Source organism: Suricata suricatta, chromosome 13, assembly GCF_006229205.1.
Source record: "Suricata suricatta isolate VVHF042 chromosome 13, meerkat_22Aug2017_6uvM2_HiC, whole genome shotgun sequence".
Lineage (NCBI taxonomy): Eukaryota > Metazoa > Chordata > Mammalia > Carnivora > Herpestidae > Suricata > Suricata suricatta.
Window position 1 is genome coordinate 1,585,367 of NC_043712.1, and position 7,544 is coordinate 1,592,910.

Here is a 7,544-nt window from a genome sequence, read left to right on the forward strand (position 1 = left end):
CTCAGGAGCCGCCGGCGGAAGCCGACCGGGCTGCGGCGACAAGCGCAGACACTACAGCCGCAGCAGCCATCTTGGCACATCCGGCTCCGGCCGCCGCGCCGCCGACGTGTCCGACCGCGACGTCAGTGCGCGCCACGCCTGCCCACCACGCCTACCAGCCCCGCCCACCGCAGCGGCGCCCGTGACGCGGCGCCCCGTACGTTAGCCCGGGCCCCCTCGGGCGTTTGGTCCTTCGCCGGCCCTCAATTCGTCCGCCCTGCTGGCCCCGCCCCTTGCCTGCGACCAATCCTTCACCGTTCATGCCCTCGTCCCGCCCCCTTGCCCCGCCCCCCCACGTCCCCGTCGTTCACCGCCCTTCCCTTCGTCCCGCCCCCCTGCGACCCGCCCTTCGCCCACCTGCCGGGTCGGGCGCGCGGGGTACTGCTCAGAGACGTCACCTTGATTAAGCCTGCTCTTTCTCCCAGTCTTTTGTCGTCTTAGGGTGTGCGAAGAGTAAGGGTTCTTCAGTCATACCCAAGTGAGGAACCAGTCCTGAACGACCGAGGCCAGCAGGAGGACCCACGGAGAACGGCTACTCGGCAGCGCCGAGAACCCGAGCGGCTTCCTGGCGCAGGCGCGACCCTCCCATTTGGCGGTTGGACTTCCTCCAAGGCGAGACGGGCGGAGGGAGGCTGCGCATGCGCGGGCCGCCGCGGCGGGCTACGCGTGCGCACCTCGCGGTGGTTCACCGGTTGCTTGGTTACGGCCGCTCGCGGCTCCGGGTTCCAGTTCTGACCGCGAAATTCGTTTCCATCTACGCCAGGTGCTCGGAAAGCCGTGCCGGTCTGCCCAGCGCAGAGCCCTGGGAGGGTCCGCAGGCGCCCGTCGAGGCCCCCTGCCGGCTCATCCCCACCGCCTACCCCCCCTCCCGGTCCCCCTGGCTGCAGCCCCGCCGCCCCGCCTGCTCCTCTCTCTGCCCCGCGCTGGGTCCCTGGAGGCCTGGCGCCCTCCGCGCAGGGTCTCGTCCCCGACGCCGCGTGGACCGAGGCCAGAGCTCCGTTGGGTGTTCCGCCGCCGTTGAGCGGGCATTTGCGTTGAAGGAGCGCCTCCCCCACGCACCGAGTGTCAGACGGGGCTGCCCTACTAGCCTCCTCCTCCGCCCCGAGGATGGCACCATCCGAGCCCTCCCATGGTGGACCTTAGTGTCGAGGGGGTGCTGCCGTTTGCATCCTCATTTTCCCGGTGAGAACAGAGAGGTTCGGTAGGTGAAGAAGTAGCCAGCCAGGCCCGGACCACTCACCTGCACGCCTGCCTGGCTGGAAGAGGGAAAAGTATCAGCCTGCCCCCACTCACCCCAGCTCCTTCCAGAGGGCAGGAAGAGTGGCAAGGGTGCCCATCCGCTCACAACCCCCCAGTGGTCAAGCTCCCGGCGGCGGCGGCTGCTAATACGGCGGCAGCTGAGGCCGGCCCCGGGCTGGGCCGACTCTCTGGTCACCCGGGGACTCAGAAGCCTGGGAAGAAGGAAGGAGCGAGGTCCAGCTCTTTGTTTGCTGTGACGTTGGCAGGGAGCAGCCACGCTGTCAGGGCCCCAGCGGGTGCGGGGAGAGTTTTCAGTCCATCTGACGTGGCCACTCTGCTAAGCTAACATTTGCCTTGCAGAAATGGAGATCCTAACCTATGTCAACACAGAGAGGAGGTGATGGAGCTCAGCCCTGCACCCCACACTGCCTTTGGTCCACTTCTTCCTGCTGGTCACGGTGCTCTGCAGTCACTTTGTCCCAACAAACCACTCCACAGAGAGAGATGGCACTGTTGACCCCCTGACGGGAAAGCAGGGGCAAAGGTGCTAGGGCCCGTCCCTCCCCCCCTCCTGCTAAGCCTCTTGAGTGGAGGCCGTCCGGTTCTTGGCCATTTGTGGCCTGGTGTAGAGGAGAGGGTTCTGGCCTGCAGTCGTCGGTGGAGCCGGGGCTCTGAGTCGCCCTCTGCTTCAAGGCCCAGCCTGCTACCTAGACGCTGTGTGCCTTTTGTCAGCTTCCTCGCCCTCCCTGACCATCACGTCCTCGGCAACCCGGAGTCCAGGCAGGGTGGGCACCTGCACGATTTGGGGACCCAGAGGAGGTGCTGTTGATGCTTTTACCAGAACAGCAGACGTGAACCAGACTGTCCTGGGACTGACTCTGGCCACAGAACAAGCAGGGGCCCGCGCTGTGGGGGCACCCAGGCCAGGACAGCGGTCGCTGCTCCCAAGTGAGTGTCCCTCCCTTCGCCTGCAGTGGCCCTCATTCTCTCCTTCCTCCTTATCCTCCCAGGCTCCCAGAGGCTGGGTACACATGCCACCACCGCCTTGAAGCCCTCCAATGGGGGCTTGCTCTTTGCGGGGGACAAAGGTTGTTAGTTCCTCATGCAAAGTGCTGTGCCCGGAGCTGTAGTCACGTGACCCCAAGCACACAGGACACAGGGCTGCAGACTTGCCAGGACAACAGGAAGAGGCCGTGCCAGAGGACCCGGCTGTCCTTCCTATCATGACAGCACTCTGTCACACTGCGTTCTCAGGGTCACCGCAGTCAGCCTCTCCCAGTAGCCTGCATGGCCCCAGGAGGACTGGCCCTGACCGAGCACCTGGCGGGGGCCGATCTGAGCTGAAATGGGACCTCAGTACATACACGTCAGAGGCCAGAGTGCCAACGAGGTAAAATAGCCCACTGACAGCTCCTTATCACGAGTCGAAATGATAATATTTTGGATACACTGAGTTACATATACTGTTAAAACATTTAATTTGTTTTGGTCTTTTAATGTAGCTAGAAGGAAGTATAAAATTTCCGTCCACGCCTGGCATCTTTCCACTGGACAGCACTGGTCTAGACAGCACATTGTGGGAGCGGATCGGGGTCCCGCCCCCAGCCTGGGGCTGTAGCTTCCTAGACTGTGGAGCTGACACCCGGCCATTTAGTGACTGTGGAAGGAGCCCTTGGTGGAGGGCAGCCCCCCAGTCTGAGAATAGGCAAAGCCTGGTGGTTCAGGCCATAAGCTTCTGCCCCTCGCCCTCCAGGGCATAAAGTAGCTCCAGGAGGTGCAGTCTGTAAGTGGATGTTTGTAAGACAGCCCTGGGCCACAGCTGGCGTCTGGCTCTCGCCCTCGGTCCTGGGCGCTGAGGCTGGGGGCGTGGGAGGGGGCCTGCTGGATGCAGCCTGGAGATGGCGGCGGGGCTGCCTCCGCGAGACGGCCTGGCTGAACGGCCCAGGCAAAAAGCACATTGGGGCCTCAGAGGTGGAAAGAGCTGGCAGAGAGGGCTTCCGGAAGAGGGGGCCCTGCACCCGGCAAGGGCTGAACAGAGAGGAAGGGGACAGCGGGTCTGGGGGCAGAGGTGGCGGGTGTTCGGGCTTGTTCTGTGGCACTGGTGCATCGGGCCCCTGTGGTACGGGTGCCTGTCGGCCTGTGTCTAAGTCAGCTGGCGGTGTGCGGCCAGGCCTAGTACAAGGAGAGGGGGCAGGCTCCGTGAGGGTGCAGCCGGGGTGTAAAGCCGGAATCCTCCCAGACTCCTGGGAGGCCCGGCAAGAGAAGATCCACATCCGGGCTGAGCTTGATGAGTGTCCCCACCATCCGCGTGGTCATCAGCACGACCGTGGCACTGCCTCTTCCGTCCCTCGTGTCCAGCGTCTGCAGACACGCCTGGCGCCCAGCAAGCCTCAGAGAACTGTTTTTCCTAATCACTGAGCAAGTACTAAACATACAAGGTGACGCCATAAGTGACAGGGGTGTCGTAGAAAGCACCAGAAGGACACGGATTCCACATGAGTCGGGCCACAGAGAATCAGAGCCGTGGGAGAAAGTAGTGTCCCGTTGGAGGCGGCAGGACCCTGGAAAAACCCAAGACCTCTGTCACGAAGCTGTGTGTGGTCGTTGGCTGGGTCCCCGCCGCGTGTCCCGCACTGCTGGGAGCTGGGAGCGTGGCCGCGGGCTAGCAGGCCAGGTCTCCCTTAGGGGGCACAGACCCTGGACGGCTGCAAATGTGCCCCACGGGGATGAGGACACCATGGGGGCACCTGACGGGCCTGGATGCCACCTGCTGCTGACAGGGTAGAGGCAGGGACGGAGGAAGAGGAATATTTGTGGCCCGGCAAACAGCGGCTTCCATAGCGGCCGGGCCGGGGGAAGTGGGGGCTGGCGGCGGGGGGCGCGCAGCCCCTGCACTTGATCTCTGGAAGCAAGGAAGCTCTCGGGCTTCCCAGCAGGACTGTCGTCGTCCGTCTAGCCTCCCAAACCCTGGGCTCTGGCAAGATGCTAATGAGAGCCAGGAGCCCAGGAGGCAGCCTTGGGTCCCTGGGAGGGCTGAGCACCGGGTGACCCCCAAGGGCAGGACCCGGCTCTCGATGCCAGCTGTGCCTGCAGCCTCTCTCCCCCCTGCACAGCACCAGCGCTCCACGCATCAGCCAAAGGAACAAACAAGACAGGAAGGCGAGAGTCCTGGGCGTTGGTGGTGACTTAGGTTGCAGGCGTGGGCTCGGAGCCTGGGGGACTGTGAACTGGGAGGATGGAAGGGCCTGGGGGGAGCATGGAAGAGGCCCGGAACCCGCCCGTCGCCAAGTGCCAGGCTGGTTGCCGCACTAGGTCTGGGCAGCCGTGCTCCTGTCTGAAAAGTGAGCTGGCTCATTGACACAGGCTCCTGGGCCTCCCAGGTCTCACGTGGTTAGAACACGGAGCAGGAGAGTCATGGCCCTGGCCCAGATGGGTGACACTTGGGGAAGTCACCTGCGTCTTTGAGCCTCAGCTTTCTCATCTGTAAAATGTGACGGCACAGTGACGGGGGATGACTGTGAGCAGTCTGGGAGTTGCAGACATCACTAATGGAATCCCCCTTCCGGACCACCAGCTTCTTGCCAAGGAGGGGGCACTGGCGGGATGCTGCCAGCAGGGGGAGGCAGAGAGACGCCTTCCCGTCCGAGGGCCCGCAGCAGGGACACCCCCGCTCCTGTCGGATCTGGCCTGGGGCTCCCCACAGGGGAGTCTCTGGACTGCCCCTGCCCCACCCAGCCCTCCAGGACTGGGGTGTCTGCTGAACACAGCAGGTGCCCCATACATCCTCCCAGACTGAATTTAACGGGACAACAGAAAACATATTTTTCAAGCGCTGCACTCAGTGATTTAATCCACAGCTCTGGGGGCAGAATGTGCCGTTTTCTGCTAAGAACCCTATGATCCGGACCACCCTCGAGGGGCGCTGGTACCTGCCCAGAGGTGTTCACCTCCTGTTTTCCATTGTACAGACAAGGAAATAAGGTAGAGGGTAAGTAACTTACGGTTACACACTCCCCTCGGGCTCAAGTTTTACACGGAGACACGTCAGACCTCAGTGTCAGAGAACCACAGAGCGCTGACGCGTCACAGGCTCTGCTGCAGGAACAAGCCCAAGTCCAGTACTGTGTGGAAAACGCTGACAAATCCAATCCGGGCCGCTTCACACTCAGCCCGTCGCATTCCCAGTGTGAACCGTGGGGCTACTGCCTGGCTGGGGGGAGGCCAGCTTTACTGTTGGTCACCACAGCGGCGATGCCATCCCTGTGTCCTTACTGTCAGCGGCCTCCTGGGTCGGCGCGGCTCCAAGCAGCTCCCGCTTTTCCCCTGGGAACACTGAGGCCCAGAGGAGCCAAGCCACCTGCCTCTGGCTCCACAGTGGCCGCAAGGAAGGTGAAAACGAGATGGCACAAATCGGGGGGCACAGCCAGGTGTGCGAGGTCCTGGGGGAGCAGCGTTTCCCGCCTGTGCCTGAAGGGTGCTGTGCCCTCCCCGGCCGTAAGTGGCATCCATTCAGAGCCGCTGAGCATATTTGCCCTTGCCAAAGCCCACCGTCCACACAGCATTCAAAGTCCCAACAAGTCCTGCCCCAGGGCTCCTCAAGCGCACCCACCCCCACCAAGCACTTGGGGGTGCGGCGCTTCTGGTCTTGGTTGGCCCAGGCGCCCGGCCGGATGGCGTTGTTTAGACTCCTGTTTGAAACGCTTTGGCAGGGCCACTTGTCACTGTGCCAGGGCCCGGCTGCGGGACGCTCCCTGCCGCCCGTCTGGGTCCACGGCGCTGTCCCCCCCCCCCGAAGGACTCCGGGGTGTGGATTCTAGGTGGGCCGGGCACACACAGACTCCTGGCTCGCTGGGCCGCAGTGCCAGCGGAGGGGCAACCGCCTGCAGGTCTGCTCCACCGCCAGCCCAGGCTCGGCCCACCGAGCAGCTGGGTGTTGTCGCTGCAGCCCCGCCAGTCCCCCTCCCCTGAGCGCGCTGCTGCTGTCCCCTCTTTGCGCTGGCGGAGGGGTGCAGAGCTACATTTGGGGGCTCACCCTGGGACAATACGAAACAAGACCCCTCGCCGGCGACGTGCCTCGGGTTCCCCAGGTGCTGTGCCGTCTGTGTGGCAGGCGTGAGCCACGGGTGGCCGCCCTGAGGCCACACAGATGCACTGGGAGCCTGGATCCATCACTGCATTTCGAGGGGGAGGTAATGTAAAATGTCTCCTTAACGGTTTACGCCAATCGCATGTTGAAGTGAAAATAGTTTGCCTAGACTGGATTACCTAACATGTATTAGTTAGGTAAACTTCATGCATTTATTCTCACTTTCTAGAACATTTTTTTATGTTTTATGTTAGAGACACAGCATGGTGCGAGCAGGGGAAGGGCAAAGAGACGGAGACAGAATCGGAAGCCGGCACCAGGCTCTGAGCGGTCAGCACAGAGCCTGACGCGGGGCTCGAACCACAGACTGTGAGGTCATGACCTGAGCCAAAGTCAGACTTTCAACCGACTGAGCCCCTCAGACGCCCCAATACTCACTTTTTAAATGTGGCTGCTGAAATACTGGAATGGGATATGGAAGGGGTGTCTGTGAATCATCCTTGAGGCCCTGAAAAAGCCCCCCAACCCCCACTCTCAAACAAGCAGCCACCAAGGGGAGCCATCCTTGAGGAAGCGTCAGGAGGGCCGGTGGGCCGCCCCCGCGGGGTCTGACATGTTTGGAGTGCTGAAAAGTGCAGGCCTCCGCAGCCCTGGCGAGTGACACCCTGAGGAGGCACAGGGACCCAGGGCGGATGCCCCAGCTGGCTGGCGGGTGCTGCTGGCGTTGTGGCCCCTGGGACACACACTGGGGCTCTGTGTCTTCCGGGTGGCTTATGCATCCCTCACTGTTGGAGAGGCTGGACGTCGGGGGGCCAGGCGTGGGCGGGCTGCTCCCTCCTGAGGCCTCCCTCCTCGGCTCGCAGACAGCTTCTCTCCCCAGGTCCTCGCCTGCTGGTCCCTGTGTGCGTGTCTGTGTCCTGATAGCCTCATGAGGTCACCCGTCAGGTTGGGTTAGGGTGCGCCCTAAGAAGCTCCTTTTACCTTATGTCTCTGAAGACCAGGTTTTAAGTACAGTCACATCCCAAGGTCCTCGGAGCTGGGGTTTCCACATATAAATTCTGGGGGGTCGGGAGACACAATTGAGCCATAACAGATCTCCTAGGTCAGGGCCCGTGACCTCCCTGGGGGCCCGTGGTATCCAGGCGGCGTCCTGATGGCGGGGAGTGGCGGACCAGGCCCG

The 7,544-nt window shown here is 62.7% G+C and overlaps 1 protein-coding gene and 1 long non-coding RNA gene across 6 annotated transcripts in view; one reads left to right on the plus strand and one right to left on the minus strand.

Moving 5' to 3' along the window:
* The window catches only part of SEC16A (SEC16 homolog A, endoplasmic reticulum export factor), a 27,545-nt gene extending 26,906 nt beyond the window's left edge, over positions 1–639 (minus strand). For 2 of the 3 annotated variants that reach the window (XM_029919426.1, XM_029919424.1), the window contains exon 1: positions 397–639. The gene's annotated coding sequence lies outside the window, so the exon portion shown is untranslated. The remainder of the gene's footprint in view (positions 1–396) is intronic. The other variant, XM_029919425.1, reaches the window with a different exon arrangement.
* LOC115275710 lies at positions 366–2,757 on the plus strand. Of its 3 annotated transcripts, none has more exons than XR_003901705.1 (2): positions 366–802; positions 1,639–2,757. It is a non-coding gene; the product is annotated as an uncharacterized LOC115275710 (long non-coding RNA). The 3 variants fall into 3 exon arrangements; XR_003901704.1 differs by lacking the exon at positions 366–802 and adding an exon at positions 922–1,240; XR_003901703.1 differs by lacking the exon at positions 366–802 and adding an exon at positions 922–1,221.
* The last annotated feature ends 4,787 nt before the right edge of the window (positions 2,758–7,544 follow it).